This window comes from Salvelinus alpinus, chromosome 25 (assembly GCF_045679555.1).
Source record: "Salvelinus alpinus chromosome 25, SLU_Salpinus.1, whole genome shotgun sequence".
Classification (NCBI taxonomy): Eukaryota; Metazoa; Chordata; class Actinopteri; order Salmoniformes; family Salmonidae; genus Salvelinus; species Salvelinus alpinus.
In genome coordinates, this window is record NC_092110.1 from 38,503,281 (window position 1) to 38,529,408 (window position 26,128).

A 26,128-nucleotide genomic window follows, 5' to 3' on the forward strand; every position below is an offset into this window, starting at 1 on the left:
GCAGGTTTTTAACAAGGATCTCTCTGTGCTATGCTTTGTTCATCTTTCCCGCGATCCTGACTAGTCTCCCAGTCCCTGCCACTGATAAACATTCCCAAAGCATGATGCTGTCTCCACCATGCTTCAACTTTGGAATGGTGCCAGGTTACCTCCAGACATGACGCTTGGCATCCAAAGGGTTCAATCTTGGTTTCATCAGACCAGAGAATCTTGTTTCTCATGGTCTCATGGTCAGCGATGCTCCCCATCCAACCTGCCTTTTGGCAAACTCCAAACCAAGCTGTCATGCTTCCGTTTACTGAGGAGTGGCTTCCGTCTGGCCACTCTACCATAAAGGCCTAATTGGTGGAGTTCTGCGGAGATGGTTGTCCTTCTGGAAAGTTCTCCCACCTCCACAGAGGAACTCTGGAGCTCCGTCAGAATGACCATTAGGTTCTTTGTCACCTCCCTGACCAAGGCTCTTCTACCCTAATTGCTCAGTTTGGCCAGGCGGCCAGCTATAGGAAGAGTCTTGGTGGTTCCAAACTTCTTCCATTTAAGAATGATGGAGGCCACTGTGTTCTTGGGGACCTTCAATGTTGCAGAAATGTTTTGGTACCCTTCCCCAGATCTGTGCCTCGACACAATCATGTCTCGGAGCTCTACGGACAGTTCCTTCAACATCGTGGCTTGGTTTTTGTTCTGACATGCACTGTCAGATGTGGGACCTTATATAGACAGGTGTGAGCCTTTCCAAATCATGTCCAATCAATTGCATGTACCTCAGGTGGACTCCAATCAAGTTGTAGAAACATCTGAAGGAATATCAATGGAAACAGGATGCACCTGAGCTAAATTTTGTGTTTCATAGCAAAGGGTCTGAATACTTGTGTAAATAAGGTATTTCTGTTTTTTAGTTTTAATACTTTAATAATACCTTTTTTCGCTTTGGCATTATGGGGTATTGTGTGTCGATTGAAAAAGGGAAGGGTTCTGAATACTTTTCCGAATGCCATTTAGCTGGCGCTTTTATTCAAAGCAACTTACAGTCAGGCGTGCATACATTTTACATATGGGTGGTCCCGGGAATTAAGCCCACTAGCCTGGTGTTGCAAGCACCATGCTCATCCAACTGACCTACAACTTTTATTTATTTAACTAGGCAAGTCAGTTAAGAACAAATTCTTATTTACAATGACAGCCTAGGAACAGTGGGTTAATTTCCTTGTTCAGGGGCAGAATGACATATTTTTACCTTGTCAGCTCAGGGATTCGATCTTGCAACCTCTCAGTTACTGGCCCAACTGTCAAGATATGCATTAAGGACTGTAGGAAAGTCAGGCGCATGAAAGCAGATAGTTGTTAGCAACACGGAGCCTTTTATTTTGGCGAACCAAATGCACACGGCACAAACGAACATGAAATACAACGTACGGGTTTAACATAACCCAGCGCAAACCAGCCTAACGTGCGCATACATGAACACAGAATAAACAATACCACACAAAGACATGGGGGGAAAACAGAGGGTTAAATACACAACACATAATGAGGGAACTGAGATCCAGGTGTGTGTGAAAACGAGACAAAACAAATGGAAAATGAAAAATGGATCGGCGATGGCTAGAAGACCGGCGACGTCGACTGCCGAACATCGCCCAAACTGAAAAAACAGGATAGGGTCCTGATCATGAAAAACAGACTAAAACAGGGAGGGACTTTAACCACGTAAGCACTTTGAGCATCTGGAAAATCACATTATCAATTCAATCTATTATTATTATTATTAATTATTACCTTCTACTAGTCCAATAGGAAACTTTTCTTCTCATTGCAAAATTAAAACATTTTCAGTTGCCTGCCCCTAATGAACACAGACCAGAACATAATACATCATCCAGTCAAATACACCCCAAACATCTTATTGTTCACACATTGCCCAGATAAAAGTGAGGAACACTTTTGATGCGAAGGAGACCAACACAGCAAGTAAAACCATCACCAGTGAAATTCAATAAAGAGCTGTACAAATGACATCAGTTAATGCAGTGTTGTGATTCCATCTCCACCGCCTTCACCATTATACTTACACATATGTTTAACTGAGTGGGGCATGAATCAAAGCTCTTCAATGCTTACTTCAATGAAAAGGCAATCAAGGTGACGTATAAATAGATTTTTGATTACTCCACTGTTTTCACATGGACTGAGGTCAAAGAAATCCCTCAGTACTTCCTAACGAGATCCTGGTGTTATGCTTTAACTGACAATGTATAATTAGGCTACAACATACAACTAATTATGACATGACTTCACTGACATCAATGCTATACGGGGACCACTCAATTAACTGTGGCCTTTTGACGTGTAATTGCAATTTCAGAAAGGAAATGACTTTCAATGGTATTTGTATTTGTATTTATTATGGATCCCCAGTGTGTGGATCCCCACAACACACTGCCCTCAGGCCCCTACTCCACCACTACCACATATCTACAGTACTAAATCCATGTGTATGTTATCACACGCGCGCGTGTCTGTGTGTGTGAATATGGTGCCATTTGGTACTATATGGGGATTAGGGAGCCATTTGGGACTATATGGGGATTAGGGTGCCATTTGGCACTATATAGGGAATAGGGTTCCATTTGAGACCCGGACAAGGTCTGCACTTTGAAAAGGGCATCCATTACAAAAAGCTGCATCACTCACTCCTTCCTTCTCTCCAGCAGCCCCCAGATTCCTGGGCCATTGATAGCCTTTCTTATGACGTACCTTCATTGTCATGTTAATACCAGGGGTCAGGTGCTGTACCTAGGCTACGCACTACGCTAATTTATACTGTCATTTGTGGAGCGGGGAAGAGATTGACAAAGGTGTTGCCAACAATATATAGAATTTAGAGGGAAATTATTGGGAGGTTGGTTTTGAGGCATCCCCCATGCATCACAACCACCCACCCCATTTTGTCATTGTCGTATGTTCAAGTATCGCGTTTAGTATTGTGTATAGTATTGTCTTCCCGGACATATGTTCCCGATACACCTGGCATTCACAGGCGATCAGGACCAACACTTCAATGAATTTCACGTGGCAGATCAGCATGGGATATCAAGCTGATGCACATGATGTTTTCATGTAAAGAGCCTGATTTTAAAATAGCTTCTTTCACTTTCAAATATACACCCACTCTCAGAAGATGTGATGGGGCATCTCATCATAATTAGATATTAAGGATAATTATAGATTATATTGTGGCTAAAACCATATCAGGAAATAATTGTGAGAGAGGCAACACAACAACCCCAACACTCTCCAAAAAGGCATGGGAAGGAACAGTCAACCTGGTCATCACTCAAAATGTTTCCATCATTTTTCTCCAGATAAATCTACTTCTGCCGTGTCACATCGAATTACATAATTTGTCATTCTGCATAAGTAATCAGTAAAAACTCTATGCATTTCTAATTTTCCTGTGCTTCCTGTAAACAATTCAAGCAATCCAATTGAAAGGAGAGTATCATGGGGGTTTCTGAAATATGTACTTCTCAAACTCATCTGTCTTTGTGATATTTAGCTATTTTGATGTAATATAAAAATCCATCATGTTAGTTGAACCTGTTGTCGTGTCCCAAGTGACACCCTAATCCCTATGGCTTTGATAAAAAGCATGACACTAAACAGGGAATAGGGTGCCAAACTCTGAGCACATCTCAATGGTCTAAGGGCTCTGACACACTGGAATTTTGTATTCGACAATTTCGTAAGGAGCCAATGCTTTTTCAATGGTCGTCAACCATTGCTGGACGAACGACAGCGAAGATGCATTGTCCGACAAAAAAAGGTACAAAAAATGTACAAACTCCGTCTTTCTTCATACAATAGTTGACTTGAGTTCTGCTTTTGAAGGACTAACCCCGTTTACATACACAGTTTTAATGCGAGTAAAGTCATACCTTAGATAAGAAAATCAGGACGGCTGTGATGGAAACAGGAAGTTTCGTTACAATTTTATAAATGCCAAAAGATCATTTGCCCATTCATTATGGTGGGATCTAATTGTGTTGGTAAAATGTATTTTTCGAGAATTGACAGTGGAAACACCTTTATGCGTAAGTATTGATATAATAACCATCATATGGAATTGAACTTGGAGTCACGTGATGATATGGTGTGTGGTCCTCCCACTATGATTCGGGAAACCATGAGGTTTATTCTTGCTCTTTTTTTTTTATATGATTTTATTTGATATCTTATAGACAATACAAAAACATACACATACAAATGACTACACCATACAAACATCCCTACATCGTGCCCAGATCCACTAGCTCCATCTCCAGCACCCTTATCACATTCAGCCACATGGCCTCAAACTGCACCATTTTGTTTCTCTCCGTCGCACACGCTCTTTAAATTTTTTGATAATAAAGCATTTGACCTTTCCATTGTGTGAGCAACGGGGATTGGCTGATTTCCAGTTTTTCAGAATACTTTAAAAAAAGATAATTGATGAGAATAGTATTGTCCAACCCATCAGGTTGTCATGTCTTGAAATATACAGACAGACGAATTACAAGTAAATTTACTTTGCAATACCTCTGACATCTATCTTTCCAACTCTGCCAATAACTTTTGAATGTTGTAACATTCCCAGAAGGCATATTGAGTCATTAGTAGTTTTACACAATTTAGACATGGCTCTGCCGTTGTGCTGTAAAATTTGTGAATTTTATCTCTAGTATAATACATTCTATACATTCATTTATACTGGATTAAGCATACATTTTCGTTAACTGTAATCTCGTGCTAATATCTTGTACCGATATCAGTCATATTTAAATCTTAGTTCCAATAGTTCTTATTTTTTTAAGAGATTGTCAGTTCTGCAAGGTTTTGTGTATCTTACCTATCATATGAATATCCTTTTATAACTCAAATAGGATTCCCTCAAGAATGCTCTGATGTCCAAAAGATTTCAATTTCGAAATTTGTGATATAAAACTTTTAAGTTGGATGCATTTGAAAATATCTACATTGGTCAACCCAAAATGGCTTTTTAAAGCTGTCATGGAAATAAATGTATTTCCTATTATCAAGTCATTTAGGATTTCTATGCCTTTAGTTTTCCATGTGGGCCAATTTATAGATTCATTCTAAATAGCTATCCAAGGTACACTATATGACCCAAAGTATGTGGACACCTGCTCGTCGAACATCTCATTCCAAAATCATGGACATTAATATGGAGTTTGTCCCCCCTTTGCTGCTATAAGCCACTCTTCTGGGATAGCTTTCCACTAGATGTTGGAACATTGCTGCGGGGACTTGCTTCCATTCAGCCACAAGAGCATTAGTGAGGTCAGGCACTGATTTTGGGCGATTAAGCCTTGCTCGCAGTCGGCGTTCCAATTCATCCCAAAGGTGTTCGATGGGGTTGAGGTCAGGGATCTGTGCAGGCCAAAACAGCCCCAGACCATTATTCCTCCTCCACCACACTTTACAGTTGTTACTATGCATTTTTTTGCAGGTAGCGTTCTCTTGGCATCCGCCAAACCCAGATTCGTCCGTCGGACTGCCAGATGGTGAAGCATGCATCATCACTCAAGAGAACGCGTTTCCACTCCTTCAGAGTCCAATGGCGATGTGCTTTACATCACTCCAGCCAACGCTTGGCATTGCGCATGGTGATCTCAGGCTTAAGTGCTGCTGCTCGGCCATGGAAACCCATTTCATGAAGCTCCTGGAGAACAGTTATTGTGCTGATGTTGCTTGCAGAGGCATTTTGGAGCTCGGTAGTGAGTGTTGCAACCGCGGAAGCACTCAGCCGTCCCGTTCTGTGAGCTTGTATGGCCTACCACTTCGCTCCTAAATGTTTTCACTTCACAGTAACAGCACTTTTGTTGACCGGGGCAGTTGAACTGGGCAGCTCTAGCAGGCCAGAAATTTGATGAACTGACTTGTTGGAAAGGTGGCATCCTATGACGGTGCAACGTTGAAAGGCACTGAGCTGTTCAATACGGCCATTCTACTGCCAATGTTTGTCTATTGAGATTGGATAGCTGTGTTCTAGATTGTATACACCTGTCAGGAACGGGTGTGGCTGAAGCAGCCAAATCCACTAATTCGAAGGGGAGTCCACAAGCTTTTGTATATATAGTAAAAGCCTTGGGTAGCAAGTTGATACAATTCCATGTCTGGAAGGTTAAAACCACCTTCAGACTTTGGAAGATGTAAAACATGGGCTCCCCAGTGGCGCAGCGGTCTAAGGCACTGCATCTCAGTGCTAGAGGTGTTACTACAGACACCCTGGTTTGTATCTTAGCTGTATCACAACCGGCCGTGATTGGGAGTCCCATAGGACAGTGCACAATTGGCCCAGCGTTGTCCGGGTTTGGCCGGTGTAGACATTCATTGTAAATAAACATTCTTAACGGACTTGTAATAAATAGAAAAACAGCCATGCCATTTTAAAGAGGTCTATTCTACCTATAATATTTATGGGAAGATTATTCCATATAATTAGATCTGCTTTCATATTGCTCAGTAATAGGATAAAGTTATCTTTATGTATTTGTTGTTTGTTGTCACTAATTAAACATCCTAGGTATTTAATATTTTTTGTGGTCCACATAAAGTATTGCTGTAGATCATGAGTTATTCTTGAACTTTTTCATATTGCCATTATTTCGTTTTTTTCAGATTTTGTTTTTGCAAAGGGGCCATTGAGTTTTCAATATTGGTCAGGTATATTAGGTGGTCATTGGCAAATACATTTTTACTATTTTCTACATTGTAGAATAATAGTGAAGACATCAAAACTATGAAATAACACTTATGGAATCATGTACAGTAGTAACCAAAGAAGTGTTAAACAAATCTAAATACACTGCTCAAAAAAATAAAGGGAACACTAAAATAACACATCCTAGATCTGAATGAATGAAATATTCTTATTAAATACTTTTTTCTTTACATAGTTGAATGTGCTGACAACAAAATCACACAAAAATTATCAATGGAAATCAAATTGATCAACCCATGGAGGTCTGGATTTGGAGTCACACTCAAAATTAAAGTGGAAAACCACACTACAGGCTGATCCAACTTTGTAATGTAATGTCCTTAAAACAAGTCAAAATGAGGCTCAGTAGTGTGTGTGGCCTACACGTGCCTGTATGACCTCCCTACAACGCCTGGGCATGCTCCTGATGAGGTGGCGGATGGTCTCCTGAGGGATCTCCTCCCAGACCTGGACTAAAGCATCCGCCAACTCCTGGACAGTCTGTGGTGCAACGTGGCGTTGGTGGATGGAGCGAGACATGAATTCCCAGATGTGCTCAATTGGATTCAGGTCTGGGGAACGGGCGGGCCAGTCCATAGCATCAATGCCTTCCTCTTGCAGGAACTGCTGACACACTCCAGCCACATGAGGTCTAGCATTGTCGTGCATTAGGAGGTCTCACAAGGGGTCTGAGGATATCATCTCGGTACCTAATGGCAGTCAGGCTACCTCTGGCGAGCACATGGAGGGCTGTGCGGCCCCCCAAAGAAATGCCACCCCACACCATGACTGACCCACCGCCAAACCGGTCGTGCTGGAGGATGTTGCAGGCAGCAGAACGTTCTCCACGGCGTCTCCAGACTCTGTCACGTCTGTCACATGTGCTCATGTGCTCAGTGTGAACCTGCTTTCATCTGCGAAGAGCACAGGGCGCCAGTGGCGAATTTGCCAATCTTGGTGTTCTCTGGCAAATGCCAAACGTCCTGCACGGTGTTGGGCTGTAAGCACAACCCCCACCTGTGGACGTCGGGCCCTCATACCACCCTCATGGAGTCTGTTTCTGACCGTTTGAGCAGACACATGCACATTTGTGGCCTGCTGGAGGTCATTTTGTAGGGCTCTGGCAGTGCTCCTCCTGATCCTCCTTGCACAAAGGCGGAGGTAGCGGTCCTGCTGCTGGGTTGTTGCCCTCCTACGGCCTCCTCCACGTCTCCTGATGTACTGGCCTGTCTCCTGGTAGCGCCTCCATGCTCTGAACACTACGCTGACAGACACAGCAAACCTTCTTGCCACAGCTCGCATTGATGTGCCATCCTGGATGAGCTGCACTACCTGAGCCACTTGTGTGGGTTGTAGACTCCGTCTCATGCTACCACTAGAGTGAAAGCACCGCCAGCATTCAAAAGTGACCAAAACATCAGCCAGGAAGCATAGGAACTGAGAAGTGGTCTGTGGGCACCACCTGCAGAACCACTCCTTTATTGGAGGTGTCTTGCTAATTGCCTATAATTTCCACCTTTTGTCTATTCCATTTGCACAACAGCATGTGAAATTTATTGTCAATCAGTGTTGCTTCCTAAGTGGACAGTTTGATTTCACAGAAGTGTGATTGACTTGGAGTTACATTGTGTTGCTTAAGTGTTCCCTTTATTTTTTTGAGCAGTGTATATTTTATATTTGAGATGCTTCAAAGTAGCCACCCTTTGCCTTGATGACAGCTTTGCACACTCTTGGCATTCTATCAACCAGCTTCACCTGGAAAGCTTTTCCAACAATCTTGAAGGAGTTACCACATATGCTGAGCACTTGTTTGCTCTCTAGCTATTTAACTTAACAGTTTGTGTAACAAAACTATCAGTAGAGTTGAAAATGTGATGGAAAGACATATTTAGATTTTTATTTGGTACATGAAAACTTAAAGGTGCAATATGAAGAAATTGCTCTGCCTTTTCCTGGTTGCTAAAATTCTAATTGTTTGCCTAATTTCAGTTCATGTGGGGGAAAAAAGCAATGCATAGAGAATCATTGTACCATCTAAACCGCTGTGAAATATATTTGTATCTTCAGGTGTTTGAAGCTGGTGTACAAAACTGAAACTTAAGAACGGGAAGCATAAAAATAGCGCACATAGAACAGATCTACCACTTCTTAGAATTACTTTCAATGAGAATGACAGATCTATAATGCACATTTCTCTGTGAATTTGGTGGAGTCACCCAAAAAGTTACATATTTCATCTTAAAGCGAAAAAGTCAATTTTGTTTACACTATGAATCTCTGAAATCTTTGCCATATTGCTTTCACCTCTATGACAGACGAAGGACAGTTAAGACTATTGAGATGCAACTCATCTGTGGGTTTTTATCAGGGTGTTTTATAATCTCTCACAGGGCTGCCCATTAGGAAGGCCCTGCCAAGCAGAGTCCCAGACTACCAGTGGGACTCCATTCTAGGGCTTTAGAATCACACATTAGAATGGAAACACAGGTAGTTGCCACTGAGTGGCCATGACTAATACCTGTTCCTTCACTTTCCATGGCAGCAGGAGTCTGTTATAAGGAGAGAACCAGTGAGAGATGGCTGGGGTAGAAAGGGCATGGAGAGAGAGCACACGGAAAATAAATCCATACCAATTTGTAGTAGTCACACAAAGAGCTCCCAAGGAATAATCTTTCAGTCATTCCATTTTAACTGTGTTGGTCACACAGTGGCACAATACCTGACAGAATATGATATTGACAGCTTTTATCTGGCTTGGCATAATAACTGATAATGACAGCTTTTATCTGGCATAAAATTATATATTATATATTTTATCTTGCTTTCACAAGGAGCCAGAGCTGGATCATTGGGGATGGATTGTAGTTTGATTGACATTTTAGTCATTTAGCAGACGTTCTTATCCAGAGCGACTAGGGTTAAGCGCCTTGCTCAAGGGCACATTGGCAGATTTTTCACCTAGTCAGCTCGGGGATTCAAATCAAAGATTTTTTGGTTACTTGCCCATTGCTCTTAATCACTATGCTACCTGTTTGATAATGGAAACTAAATAATGTATTCTCTGTTGAGGCTGAGAAAACAGAGAACAAAGATGGAGCCTACCCTTACCTAAAGGTATTTGTTGCTGCAAACTTCACACAAGATCGTGGGAAATTTGCTGCAAACTAAATAGTGTGCCATAAAATGTTGCCAGTAGTTTGCAAAGTGGTGAACCTGTGGCAAACCTTTGGACACAATAATATTTATTGCCACTAGTGGCAAACAGTTTGACAGAATCCGTTTCTGGGGAACAGGTGTTCCAAGACCAGTAACAGTTGACGACCAGTCAGGGGGAGAAGAAAAATCTGTTACAAATGGAAACCAAGCGATCTAGCTACCTACCAAATTTGTCTGGTGAGTATCCAGCTTATTAAACTTCCGAATGAATGTAAAATGTGTTAGCTAATTGATGCCTCGTTAGCAATGTCATGTTTTATGGTATAGAGTGAAACACATTTTTTGCTATTTCAGTTTCGACCTAGACAGAGTGAAAAGAAGGAAGCCTGGACAGAATAAAAAATATTCCAAAACAAAACATCCTTTTCAAACATTGTGGTGACTGCATCATGTTATGGGTATGCTTATCATCGGCAAGGACTAGGGAGTTATTTAGAATAAAAATGAACGGAATAGAGCTAAGCACAGGCAAAATCCTAGAGGGAACCTGATTCAGTCTGCTTTCCAACAGACACTGGAAGACAAATTCACCTTTCAGCAGTACAATAACCTAAAATACAAGGCCAAATATACACTGGAGTTGCTTACAAAGACAACATTGAATGTTCCTGAGTAGTCTCGTTAGAGTTTTGACTTAAATCGTCTTGAAAATCTATGGCAAGACTTGAAACTGACTGTCTAGCAATGATCAACAACCAACTTGACAGAGCATGAAGAAATTTTAAATAATAATGTGCAAATATTGTACAATCCAGGTGTGTAAAGCTCTTAGAGACGTACCCAGAAAGACTCACAGCTGTAATCACTGCCAAAAGGGATTCTAACATGTACTGACTCAGGGGTGTGAATACTTATGTAAATGAAATATTTATGTTTTTCGTTTTCAATAAATTCGCCAACATTTCTAAGAATATGTTTTCACTTTGTCATTATGGCTTATTGTGTGTAGATGGTTGAGGAAAAAATATATTTAATCTGTTTTGAATTCAGGCTGTAAGACAACAAAATGTGGGAAAAAATCAAGGAGTGTGAATACTTTCTGAAGGCACTGTATATGCATGTCAATATGCTAGCATCACTGTTCAGTAGCATGTTAGCTAGCACAACAGCTGAGGTAGCAACAATACGGAGAAGGGTGTATTTGCGGCTTTCATGCACAATTCGGGGCTTTCATGCATGTGGTCATTCGTACATCTACAGGATTCCCTCCTTATATACTGAACAAAAATATAAACGCAACATGTAAAGTGTTGGTCCCATGTTTAAATGAGCTGAAATCAAAAGATCCCAGAAGGTTTTCCATATGCACAAAAAAGCTTATTTTTCTCAAATTTTGTGCACAAATTTGTTTACATCCCTATTAGTGAGCATTTCTTCTTTGCCAAGATAATTCATCCACCTGACAGTTATGGCATATCAAGAAGCTGATTAAACAGCATGATCGTTACACAGCTGCACCTTGTGCTGGGGACAAAAAAAGGCCACTCTAAAATGTGCAGTTTTGTCACGCAACAGAATGCCACAGATGTCTGTCATGGAATATCTAATCAAAGGGAAGTGAGACTGCAGATTCTTTCAAACAACACTTTATCATAAGATTTTCAAAAATGAAGCAATCAACATCACCAAGAATGGTTCAGAGTTGAAAGCTTAAAAAACATAGCCGAGTCTCTGCTTTTTATAGAGGAAATACACACAACCCCTTTCTGTATACGTGGCAGTCAGCAGATAGTGTGTAAAAGGTAATTAGTTAGCACATTCACAAGAGCAAAACACTATAATGTGCTCCTTTCTGCAAGTTTCCATACATGTGACTTTCTGTAGATAGTAAACCCACGGGATGTCACATGCACCGGACACACATAAGCGAACCTTAGCTATACGCCCAGTCTTACGACTAAGTCCCACAAAGACAAGTTTGTATCTTGTTAGAAAAACACTAGCATATAACAAGAGACAATTCTTTAAACAGTAAAACACGGGATAGCATGACTAATTATGTAATTTTCCACGATATTCCCTCCCTTTTGAGACTAAGTCTCAACCTAATAGAGATATTACTTACAAGCATTTACATTAAACAAACATTTTTTACTAATGACATGCCACTGACTTTGAGTCAGAGTGTCTATGTATGCGGATGACTCAACACTATACACTTCAGCTACTACAGCGACTGAAATGACTGCAACACTCAACAAAGAGCTGCAGTTAGTTTCAGAGTGGGTGGCAAGGAATAGGTTAGCCCTAAATATTTCTAAAACTAAAAGCATTGTATTTGGAACAAAACACTTACTAAACGCTAAACCTCAACTAAATCTTGTAATAAATAATGTGGAAATTGAGCAAGTTGAGATGACTAAACTGCTTGGAGTAACACGAGATTGTAAACTGTCATGGTCAAAACATATTGATACAACAGTAGCTAAGATGGGGAGAAGTCTGTCTATAATAAAGCGATGATCTGCCTTAACAACACTATCAACAAGGCAGGTCTTACAGGCGCTAGTTTTGTCGCACCTTGACTACTGTTCAGTCATGTGGTCAGGTGCCACAAAAAAGGACTTAGGAAAATTGTAATTGGCGCAGAACAGGGCAGCACGGCTGGCCCTTGGATGCACACAGAGAGCTAATATTAATAATATGCATGTCAATCTCTCTTGGCTGAAAGTGGAGGAGAGATTGACTTCATCACTACTTCTTTTTATGAGAGGTATTGACATGCTGAATGCACCGAGCTGTCTGTCTAAACTACTGGCACACAGCTCACATACCCATGCATACCCCACAAGACATGCCACAAGAGGTCTCTTCACAGTCCCCAAGTCCAGAACAGACTATGGGAGGCACACAGTACTACATAGAGCCATGACTACATGGAATTCTATTCCACATCAGGTAACTGATACAAGCAGTAAAAAAAGAGATAAATAACTCCATATGGAACAACGGGGACTGTGAAGCAACACAAACATTGGCACAGACACATGCATGCAAACACACACACACACACACACACACACACACACACACACACACACACACACACACACACACACACACACACACACACACACACACACACACACACACACACACACACACACACACACACACACACACACACACACACACACACACACACACACACACACACACACACACACACACACACACACACACACACGCACGCACGCACGCACGCACGCACGCACGCACGCACGCACGCACGCACGCACGCACGCGATAGCATACGCACTGTACATAAACATGGATTTAGTACTGTAGATATGTGGTAGTGGTGGAGTAGGGTCCTGAGGGCACACAGTGTGTTGTGAAATCTGTGAACGTATTGGATTGTATAAAATTGTATAAACTGCCTTAATTTTGCTGGACCCCAGGAAGAGTAGCTGCTGCTTTGGCAGCATAAAAATTACTAATATAAATACAATACATGTAAAAATGCTTTCTTACACGTAATACATTACAATTGTAAATGACCTCCGTTGTCATTGAGTTTCAAACCTTCATACAGTGCAATTCATTCTCAAGGGGGAAAGGAACACATGAATTCAAACATCAGTACATACTTTATCACCCCCCACAAGGCAATAGCTTCGTTGAGACTGTCCGTATTGCCACAGGGTCACCATGACGATAGGCCCTTAACTCTACCTTGGGAGCACCATTCACATAACTCCTGCCGTGAGCATGGCCTGTGGACATGCTGCACCATTAACTCAATGTTTTTACCTTGGTGTTATGGATTATCATAGTCCTTATCAGACATGTAATCAAACATAGGAAATAAATCAAGTAAGTAGGGTTCTGAGGCGTCTCCTTCAGGGGTCAGTAATGGCATGGCAAGAATAGTCTCTACGGCTTTGCTGCACAATTTCTTAACATATATAATTATAATCAGCATTATTGTAAAAGAATATATATAACTAAGCCAATAAATCAACCAATGAAATATTGTAGCTCCCAAAACACCAAATAATGACTGAACCCATCCAAACGGATTCCAATCACCACTGAGCTCTTTCAGATGTTCCATTACAATAGTAAAGTTACCCTCACGCTGGGGTATGAATGTACAGCAATGGTCACCTATCATTTGGCACACTCTTATGCAAACATTCTGTCCCCGTATGTACTTAGCCTCCGGCTACAAATACATTTTGCACAATGAATCATTCTATTTAATTCATAGCACGTTAGTCACTACTGCTAGTCCACTTACATAGTTATAAACGTACTTAAAACATGCTCAAGTCAATTGTACTGTATAATCCAGAAAGCCATATGTATTGATGCTCTTTAACATTAGAATTATGATAAAATGGTCAAATAAAACCCCTACTATCAATGTTATTCAACACAAATTTAGTGCTCCATGTTGAGTCTATCACTCAAATTCAAGACCATCAATTTAGCACACACTAATACAGTTAGATTGTAAATTTACAAACGTGATCATATATAGATAGTTTGTACTACTTATTACCAGTATTAACTTTTTTTTCATTACAGTCCCCGTTTATCCTTGTCTTACACTGCCGTGAGTGGCATGTTAACCTCTCAAGGGTATGTGGGACGGTAGTGTCACGCCCTGACCTTAGAGATCCTTTTTATGTCTCTATTTTGGTTTGGTCAGGGCGTGAGTTGGGGTGGGTATTCTATGTTCAATGTTGTGTATTTCTTTGTGTTTGGCCGGGTATGGTTCTCAATCAGAGGCAGCTGTCTATCGTTGTCTCTGATTGAGAACCATACTTAGGTAGCCCTTTTTTCCACCTGTCTTGGTGGGAAGTTAACTTTGTTTGATGGCACATAGCCGTAAGCTTCACGGTTTGTTTTGTATTGTTTATTGTTTTGTTGGCGACATCTACTATTAAAAGTATGTACGCTCACCACGCTGCACTTTGGTCCACTTCTGTTAACGGCCGTGACAGGTAGCGTCTCACCTCGTCAACAGCCAGTGAAACTGCAGGGCACCAAATTCAAAACAACAGAAATTACATAATTAAAATTCCTCAAACCTACATGTATTTTACACCATTTTAAAGATACACTTGTTGTAAATCCAACCACAGTGTCCGATTTCAAATAGGCTTTACGACGAAAGCAAACCAAACCATTATGTTAGGTGAGTGCCTATTCACAGAAAAATACAGCCATTTTTCCAGCCAAAGAGAGGAGTAACAAAAAGCAGAAATATAGATCAAATTAATCACTAACCTTTGATGATCTTCATCAGATGACACTCATAGGACTTCATGTTACACAATACATGTATGTTTTGTTCGGTAAACTTCATATTTATATCCAAAAATCTCCGTATACATTGGTGCGTTATGTTCAGTAGTTCCAAAAGATCCGGTGATTTTGCAGAGAGCCACATCAATTTACAGAAATAGTCATCATAAATATTGATGAAAATACAAGTGTTATACATGGAATTTTAGATCCACTTCTCCTTAATGCAACCGCTGTGTCAGATTTCAAAAACACTTTACGGAAAAAGCAAACCATGCAATAATCTGAGTACGGCGCTCAGACGACAAATCAACCCAAAGAGATATCCGCCATGTTGGAGTCAACATAAGTCAGAAATAGCATTATAAATATTCACTTACCTTTGAGGATCTTCATCAGAATGCACTCCCAGGAATCCCAGTTCCACAATAAATGTTTGTTTTGTTCGATAATGTCCATCATTTATGTCCAAATTCCTCCTTGTTGTTCGCGCGTTCAGTACACAATCTAAACTCACGACGCGCGTGCAAGTCCAGCGGAAAGTACGGACGAAAAGTCCAAAAAGTTCCATTACAGTCCGTAGAAACATGTCAAACGATGTATAGAATCAATCTTTAGGATGTTTTTAACATAAATCTTCAATAATGTTCCAACTGGAGAATTCCTTTGTCTTCAGAAATGCGCCGGACTGACGGGTGGCTCAGGCAGCTCCTGACTGACGGGCGGCTCAGGCAGCTCCTGACTGACGGGCGGCTCTGGCAGCTCCTGACTGACGGGCTGCTCTGGCAGCTCCTGACTGACGGGCGGCTCTGGCAGCTCCTGACTGACGGGCGTCTCTGGCAGCTCCTGACTGACGGGCGTCTCTGGCAGCTCCTGACTGACGGGCGGCTCTGGCAGCTCAGGACAGACGGGCGGCTCTGGCAGCTCAGGACAGACGGACTGCAGACGGCTGGACTTGCAGGCGCGTCGTGAGTTTAGATTGTGTACTGAACGCTCCTGACTGACGGGCGGCTCAGGCAGCTCCTTCACTCCGGCGCCGCCACTCCCACCTGTCCGGCGCTGCCGGAGTCTCCCGTCTATTCGGGGCCCGCTGAAAGGGTCCCCAGTCCGAGGTCGGCGGCGAGGGTCGCAGCTCCAAAGGCACCACGTAAGTGGGCCAAGACTATGGTGGAGGGTGGTCCACGTCCCGAGCCAGAGCCGCCACCGCGGACAGATGCCCACCCAGACCCTCCCCTATGGGTTTAGGTTTTGCGGCCGGATTCCGCACCTTTGGGGGGGGTACTGTCACGTCTTTTTTGTGTCTCTATTTTAGTTTGGTCAGGGCGTGAGTTGGGGTGGGCAGTCTATGTTCTTTTTCTATGTTGTTGTATTTCTATGTGTTTGGCCTGGTGTGGTTCCCAATCAGAGGCAGCTGTCTGTCGTTGTCTCTGATTGGGAGCCATATTTAGGTAGCCTGTTTTTCATTGTGTGTTGTGGGTGATTGTTTCCTGTTTAGTGTTTTGTTTCACCTTTCAGGACTGTTCGTTTGTCGTTTTTTGTTGTTTGTCAAGTGTTTTCGTATTTTATAAAAAAATATGACCACTTACCACGCTGCACCTTGGTCCTCCTCTCCTTCTCCAGACGACAATCGTTACAGGCACATAATAACGATACAATTATCAGAAAAGCCTTAAAGTTCATCCAAGTGTTTCTTTGCAAAGATTTCACATGCGCAAAGGGGATTTAGCAGTCAACGAGTTGAATCGACATTCATTGATTTGGAAACAGATCTGGCAAGGTCCATAAAAGCAGATTATGTTTTCCGTTGCGACATAAACTATCAAAATAAAGAGAGTAGCACACTCCATATATAAACTCCCAGTAATTGATTGGGTATTTACCAACGTTTCAGCATCACTGTGCCTTCTTCAGGGTGATGTCATGAATACTTGAACCAGGTTATGTAGACAAACAGTGCAATTAGTGTAACCAATGACAATAGTGAGGGGTGTGTCATAATGATTAAGTTAATTAGAATGAATTAGTGAAACTGATTAAAAACAATAGTTTATGGCATATTAAATATATTAGGCTATTGTTATCATATAGAAACATAATTGAATATTGTACATAATATTAGCATCAACATACATTATTGTTTAATTCAATTTCACGTATTTAATTGTTTCGTATTTAATTTCACATTTTCACATTTGTTACATGTAATCTTTTGGTTCAACCTTAATGCACAATAAGCATCATCAACAGGAGGAACATATTAGGTGTACGCTAATAATCTGTAGAAAGAACATATCAATGTATAAGACTTGTTCATGAATGAAAGAATTGTTCATAAGAAGGGTCTGAGATCAAAGTCAATATTCAGACCACTAGGGGTCAATGTTTGTAGACAGGATATCCAGTAAGCCTCCCTTTGTAGTAGTAGGATCTCCACGTTACCTCCTCTCCTTGGTAGAGAAACATACTCAAGGCCTGTGTATTTGAGGGAGGAGATTCCTTCATTACATCACATTTACTCCGTGGTGATTTTTTATTTGATGGAAACCCTAAATTATGGAACCCTAACCCTAAGTCGTTACTAGTTTTGTCTAAATTCTGTGTTAATTCTACCTAACTCTTACTGCGGAATTTTTTTTGTTTCAAGCCGTATGGGCTATTTTATTTAAATGTATTAACCGGACCGAGAAAATACCATAGTTTATAGTTTAATTGGTTAGGATAAGTGAATTCCCCATACTTTCCTATCATAAATGTAACAAATATTGCCCCTACACTCACTTTTCGAAAGGCGCCCACACACTACGCTTCGGTATTTTTCTGCTACCCCGGCAATTGTTATTTATTACATTTTTATTTCACCTTTATTTAACCAGGTAGGCCAGTTGAGTACAAGTTCTCATTTACAACTGCGACCTGGCCAAGATAAAGCAAAGCAGTGCAACAAAAACAACAACACAGAGTTACACATGGGATAAACAAACGTACAGTCAATAACACAATAGAAAAATCTATGTGCAGTGAGTGCAAATGTAGTAAGATTAGGGAGGTAAGGCAATGAATAGGCCATAGTGGCGAAATAAATCCTGGAGTGATAGATGTGCAGATGATGATGTGCAAGTAGAGATACTGGGGTGCAAAAGAGCAAAAATAAATAACAATATTGGGATGAGGTAGTTGGGTGGGCTATTTACAGATGGGCTGTGTACAGGTGCAGTGATCAGTAAGCTGCTCTGACAGCTGATACTTAAAGTTAGTGAGGGAGATAAAAGTCTCCAGTTTCAGTGATTTATGCAATTCGTTCCAGTCATTGGCAGCAGGGAACTGGAAGGTAAGGCGGCCCAAAGAATAGTTGGCTTTGGGGATGACCAGTGAAATATACCTGCTGGAGCGCGTGCTACAGGTGGGCGTTGCTATGGTGACCAGTGAGCTGAGATGAGGCGGGGCTGTACCTAGCAAACACTTATAGATGACCTGGAGCCAGTGGGTTTGAAGCGAGGGCCAGCCAACGAGAGCATACAGGTCGCAGTGGTGGATAGTATATGGGGCTTTGGTGACAAAACAGATGGCACTGTGATAGACTACATCTAATTTGCTGAGTAGAATGTTGGAGGCTATTTTGTAAATGACATCGCCAAAGTCAAGGATCAGTAGGATAGTCAGTTTTACGAGGGTATATTTAGCAGCATGAGTGAAGGAGGCTTTGTTGCGAAATAGGAAGCCGATTCCTGATTTAATTTTGGATTGGAGATGCTTAATGTGAGTCTGGTAGGAGAGTTTACAGTCTAACCAGACAGCTAGGTATTTGTAGTTGTCCACATATTCTAAGTCAGAACCGTCCAGAGTAGTGATGCTATTTGGGCGGGTGCGGGCAGCGATCGATTGAAAAGCATGCATTTCGTTTTACTAGCATTTAAGAGTAGTTGGAGGCCACGGAAGGAGTGTTGTATGGCATTGAAGCTCGTCTGGAGGTTTGTTAACACAGTGTCCAAGGAAGGGCCAGAAGTATACAGAATAGTGTCGTCTGCGTAGCGGTGGATCAGAGAATCACCAAAAGCAAGAGCAACATCATTGATATATACAGAGAAAAGATTCGGCCCAAGAATTGAACCCTGTGGCACCCCCATAGAGACTGCCAGAGGTCCGGACAACAGGCCCTCCGATTTGACACACTGAACATTATCTGAGAAGTAGTTGGTGAACTAGGCGAGGCAGTCATTTGAGAGACCAAGTCTGCCGATAAGAATGCGGTGATTGACAGAGTCGAAAGCCTTGGCCAGGTCGATGAAGACGGCTGCACAGTACTGTCTTTTATCGATGGCGGTTATGATATTGTATAGGACCTTGAGCGTGGCTGAGGTGCACCCATGACCAGCTCGGAAACCAGATTGCATAGCGGAGAAAGTACGGTGGGATTCGAAATGGTCGGTGATCTGTTTATTAACTTGGGTTTCAAAGACTTTAGAAAAGCAGGGCAGGATGGATATAGGTCTATAACAGTTTGGGTCTAGAGTGTCTTCCCCTTTGAAGAGGGGGATGACCACGGCAGCTTTCCAATCTTTAAATCCATGCTGATGGATATATACATGCTGATAACAGGTTACAAACCTGCCACCAAAGCAGATGTACACATTCAATCAAAATACTCACATACCCAATCTGTGTTCAAATACTCATACTAATATGCTCTTAGTTATGGTATTTGTGCCTTTTAATTGGTAACGGTTTTGACACCTTGTATTAGAACCAATACTGGAATGTCTGCCAATTTACTACTGGAGAATATGTGTTCCTTTATTCGATCACAGAGTGCAGCCAGTCGGGCTGATAGGGTCCATAATATAAATCTCTCGTCAATACACACACTCAGAAAAACAAACAATATTTCGTTAGGAATGTTTTCCTTTCGTATAATTTGAAAAGAGTAATTTCTCCTCCATGAAAATATTTTTTAATTACTCTATGTTATTTTAAATGTTGTATATGCACATTTCCGTGTAGGGTTTACATGTATAGCTGGTTTCATAACCAATCATAACTGTTTTACCAGTATACTGATTCATACATTTCTTTTACAATGTTAATTTAATTTTGTATATTTTGTATATTTTTTTTTCTAACCTGCAGGAATATTTTCTTATTTCTTCAGGATTTTATCCTGGAACACTTTCATCAGGACTCTGTCCTTGTATCTCTATAGTACCTATAGTACCTATAGTACCTATAGTACCTTATTCTGGAATTGCTTTCATCAGGACTCTGTCCTGGTATCTATAACACACATGACAGGAGAGGTACTGTTTGGTGTAGCACAGAATTTTCAACCAACCTTAGATTGCCGATACTATCTTCGTCCTCAACGCGTGGAAACAGGAGTCTCAAAATGTTTGTGTCCATTTGCAGCGGGTCTTTTGAAATGAGAAAATGCATGAAAACCCCCTGCAACTGGACATGGACATTTTATGAGACTCCTGTTTCCACTAATAGAAGACGAAGACGAAGACAGCATCGCCAAGCTAAGGTTGGTCTAAAATTCTAAGGTTGGTCTAAGAAGCCCAGGCACCACACGGTATTGTCTGTAAGACATAAAAAGATAATACATTATACTCCATTGCACAGTTTAACAACAGTTTAACTGTGCCAGTATAACAACAGAGTAGTTGAACATGCATACATGTGCATAGACACAGATATTACATTTAGAACAATATCTATCCTAATAGAAATAAATATGGCATAACCCTCAACCTTTGCACAGTAACCAGACTGTACAAATGTACCTAGGTAGGTAGGCAGACAGTATCTAGCTACAGCCATGTCTAACAAGTATGCTTAGGCACATCTTTTTTATATAGTAAAGCCAGATTATCAGTTTTAGAGTTTTACAATAGTTAAATTATTGTATTACTGTTTCTCCTCACTGTTAGCTAGGTAACTTAGCTAGCTAGCTAGTTTGCTGGATTTGTCTTCTGCCCTCTTGGTGCTGGCATCGGTTCTAGTTAAATCCAACTCTTTGTTTCTATATTCCAGTTGAAACATTTATGGTTGAATGATGCCAAGTAGTAAAAAGAATGCTCGATCATCAAATTCATGTTGATGAGAGGATTCACTTAAAGCCATTGTGGTCTGGTCAGTTCTTTCAGTTTTTCCCAAAGGATTGTGTTGTTAGCTCCCTTTCAAAAAAGTCTGCCTTGGGGGAGAGATGGGACCAGAGCACAAAGCACCACCCCACACCATTTGTAGTCTTTCAGAGACTGGAAAAAAAGTGTCAGCTTGTATATTTAGCAATGAATCCGCTGATAGGAACATCGCAGAAAGACGTTCAATGGCTCTATCGTAGAAAGACAACCATATCTACACACACACAGAAAAGTATAGTGCGATCAGTGTAACATAGAGCCTTCACGAAATGCCACAAAGCAGGACAACATTTACTTTCAGATCTCGCCCCCGCCATCTATACACCGGAAGCTATCATAGGGTGTATCATTCAGAGCGCCAATCCCAAACCTGCCCTCCTCCTGGGCAATTATGTGTGAAACACATCTCTGACCTATGAATGCATCAGACATAATGAAAACAAGCCCAGATTCCCCCAGGGTGAAATTCCCCTTTAAGCTCGTTACACAGTCGGGCGCTCCAATACTGTAGGTGGTGGTAATGCACCATAACAATCGCCAATAAATCCTGTTTTCCTGCCGTTCTGTTCACGAAGGCAAGGGCAGGTGTTCGGCAGGCGGGAGCGAACGACACTGTGTGGCGGGAGCGACACTGGTAGCTAGCTAGCTAGGTCCCCAAAAAACTCAGATAATACTTTTATTTCCCTTTTGAAAAACATTTTAGTTGCATAGACAAACAGGGGAAATCAAGAACATCAGAAGTGTCACACAAGCATGTAACGTGAACTAATTCAATTTTGTACATCGCGCTGGTCCATACAATTGACTTTATTTTAGCGCCCAAAAAAGGTCATACTTCCAGATCAACTGTAATATCAATACCATTGTAAAGCACAATTTCTCCCCTTTCCAACAAAATCAATGAAGAGCCCTTCATGATGCCCATCTCTGCATGATTCAAGAAAGCAATGAGCTCCGTCGGGTCTTTTTAAAAATGGCGGGTGGGGAAGTGAAACCTATTGTGAGATGTCGTGTGGGGAAACGGCTTTTTTCACTCGATCTGTCCAACTTATCACATTATCGCCTCTAAAATGTAAATAAAACACTCTAAAGAGTTTATATAATAATGTGTCATTACATACCTATTTGACGGTTTGTGTCGATTTTGAATCGGGTTTTTAGAGCGGTGCTAAAGTGATCTTCAGAAGTAAACAGCGGCTTTCGAGAGTCATGATAGCTTGCAGTGATGACGCAAAAAATGACTAGGTATCCCCCCCTTACCCTGTCCCTGTCCCTTTCTTGTTTTTAAACGGTGAGAGAAGTGCTACACCTGGTGGAGAAAGGCTGTAAGACAGAATTAGTTGCTTTATGCGTGCTGTACGTTACGTCATGAGACGTCACGATATAACGTACAGTGTCGGAGGGGTCCGTTTTTCAACTTTTCTCCAATACTATAGAGCCATTACCATGTCAATCAAAGCTTGAATAGAAACGTAGTTCACACCCCAGATTTTGATGTCAACACAGTCGCTACAGTCCCATTAGTTTTCTTTGCAGCCTCGTTTGAATGTCGCGGTTGCGCACATTTGTACAGAATGGGGTGAGTTTACGTTAGATGGCTGCTCGAGGTGGGGGGGTGGTGGGAAAAGTACCCAATTTTCATACTTGAGTAAAAGTAAAGATAAAGTAAAGTATCAAGTATCAAAAGTTTTATGAAATTGCAAAAATATGCGTAAATATCAAAGTAAAAGTATAAATAATTTCAAATTGCTTATATTATATATTTTATTTTTTATTATTTATGGGTAGCCAAGGGCACACTCCAACACTCACACATAATTTACAGATCAGAGGCAGTAAGGATGACCGGGAATGTTCTCTTGATAAGTACGTGAATTGAAAAAATGTTCTGTCCTGTTAAGCATTCAAAATGTAATGAATAGTTTTGGGTGTCAGGATACATGTACGGAGTAAATTATTACATTATTATTATTTTTAGCCCCCTTTTTTCTCCCCAATTGGTAGTAGTTACAGTCTTGTCTCATCACTGCACCTCCCGTACGGACTCGGGAGAGGCAAAGTTAAAGAGCCATGCGTCCTCCGAAACACAACCCAACCTAGCTGCACTGCTTCTTGACACAATGCACATCCAACCCGGAAGCCAGCCGCACCAATGTGTCGGAGGAAACACCGTACACCTAGCGACCTGGTCAGTGTGCACTGCGCCCAGCCCACCACAGGAGTCACGAGTGTGCGATGAAACAAGGATATCCCTGCCGGCCAAACCCTCCCTAACCCGAACGACGCTGGGCCAATTGTGCATCGCCCCACGGGCCTCCCGGTCACGGCCGGCTGCGACAGAGCCGAATCTCTGCGCCAACCGGGAGGCCAATTATTACATTATTTTCTTCAGGTATGTAGTGAAGCAAAAGTAAAAGTAGTCAAAAATATAAATAGAAAAGTAAAGTACAGATATCCAAAAAAACGACTAAAGTAGTACTTTTAAGTATTTTTACTTAATTACTTGACACCGCTACGTTCATGCAGGGACCAATAGGATGCTCGAGAGGGGGCATTCATGCAGGAACCAATGCCCACATTGTCACGTTCCTGACCTGTTTTCTGTTAGTTTTGTATGTGTTAGTTGGTCAGGACGTGAGTTTGGGTGGGCAGTCTATGTTTTCTGTTTCTATGTTGGTTAATGGGTACCTAATATGGTTCTCAATTAGAGGCAGGTGGTTTTCATCTCCTCTGATTGAGAATCATATTAAGGTAGGTAGTTTCACAGTGTTTGTTTGTGGGTGGTGTTCTCCTGTGTCTGTGTTTGTTTGCACCATACGGGACTGTTTCGTTCGTTCGTCGTTTTGTGTAGTCGTTTTCCTGTTCGTGAGTTCTTCGTATTATGTAAGTTCTTATGTTCAGGTTCGTCTACTCCGTTTGTTGTTTTGTTTAGTTTCAAGTGAAGTTCGTGTTTTCGTCTTTACTTAAATAAATCATGTCATATCACGAAGCTGCATTTTGGTTCAATCCCTGCTCCTCCTCTTCGGATGAAGAGGAGGAGGAACGCCGTTACACACATTCATGTCCGAGGGAAGGTGGTGGGGGATCTTGTAAACAGAAGAAAATACAATGGCTCTCTAGGTGTAGTTGGCTACACATTTAAAGGTAGATTTAGTAGGTACCAGTTTATGCTAGCTACATTGTTTGTTTAAATAGCATTTATACAAGGCAGAAACATTGTTTCCTTACTGAAAAATATTTAGAATGCCAGTTTCAGTGAGAAGCATAGCAACATCGAGGTAACTTTGTAATGGGTCACCCGGCTTTTCCAAAGTCAAACCTGCCCATTAGTCGCTGAGTCTGCTATTGAGATGCCAAAATAGAACATGTTTTAAGTAATTGTTTTCAGTATCTTAATGTTGTTTTGTTTTGTGTTTTCAGATTGTTTCAGTGCATGCATTCAACACGCTTTGGACAAAGGACTTCCACAGCGCCGGCATCTCCAAAATTCACTCAAAAAGGCAATGGTTCTGAACTGGGATTGATTAAGTTTTTGTTGTTTTAATTATTTAACTGTTTTTCATTCTCTTTTAAACTTCTATTGGTTGAAAGCTCATTGCTTAGTTATCACATGGCTCATGTAAATTCTGTAGTTGCCCCATTAAACATAGTAAGTTTAACAACCCTATAGTGTTCACATTTCTCTCATGTAAATGTTGTAGGAAGATAAAAATATATAATAAAAAATATATTTGGGAAAGACTCTTTTCTTCATTAGCATGCTGATGATTTTAAGGTGTATTGTGGGACTCTGCATAATGTTTTCATTGTGAGATGGATCAGAACATTGTATTGTATTTATTTTGATCTGTTAAGACATTGAATACATGTTGTTTAGAATATTTAGTAAATGCAGTATGTTAAGTTTAGTTTTCTCTGAGAGGCAAGTGTATTTAAAGTTATATGTAATTTGGTTTAAGTAGATAAGACATTTCAATGTTGTTATACACAAAGTAAAAAACAATTGCATATTCATGATGAGTTTGCAGCAAATTCGCAGTAAACAGTAGAATTGTTTACCTGAAGTTCACAAGTTGCCGCAACAGTTTGCCACAAAACTAATTTGCATGTGAAAATATGAGCTTGCTGCAAAATTGGCCAAAGTTTTGCCAGAACTGTTTGCCAGAAGCAAGCGTTCTCTCTCAGGACCAAATTGGAAAGTTATGACATTCTGGATTAAGGGGACCGAATGCTAACCAGAACTAAAATAGACCGCTATTCAATAGTCTTGCTCGCCGGGAATCTGTGCGCTCCAGCAGCTTTAGAAGAGACAAATTCTTCAATGCTTTTCTGTACTGTTTAAAGGAACTTCTATAGTAGATGGTTCAATCACTGGTCCTCATGATGCTCATTGCAGACCTAGGTGTCACGACTTCCGCCGAAGTCGGTCCCTCTCCTTGTTCGGGCGGTGTTCGGCGGTCGACGTCACCGGCTTTCTAGCCATCGCCGATCCACTTTTCATTTTCCATTTGTTTTGTCTTCGTTTTCTACACACCTGGTTTCTATTCCCCAATTACATGTTCATTATTTAACCCTCTGTTTCTCCCATGTTTGTGTGCGTGTTTGTATATAATGTTCAGGTCGTTACTTGTTGGCTGGTATTGTTTGCCGGGTTTGTTATTACGCCAGTTATTTACGAGTGACCGGTATTTCACGCACCTTTTGTCAGGACCCGGTGCGAGAAACAGTCACTAATAATTGGCAGAACCCAGAAGAT

General features: G+C 41.3%; 1 long non-coding RNA gene across 1 annotated transcript; it reads left to right on the forward strand.

Moving 5' to 3' along the window:
• Positions 1-3,719: 3,719 nt before the first annotated feature.
• Positions 3,720-25,109, forward strand: LOC139553950 (uncharacterized). Its single transcript, XR_011670768.1, has 3 exons — positions 3,720-3,823; positions 10,057-10,156; positions 24,793-25,109. It is a non-coding gene; the product is annotated as an uncharacterized lncRNA (long non-coding RNA).
• Positions 25,110-26,128: the final 1,019 nt, after the last annotated feature.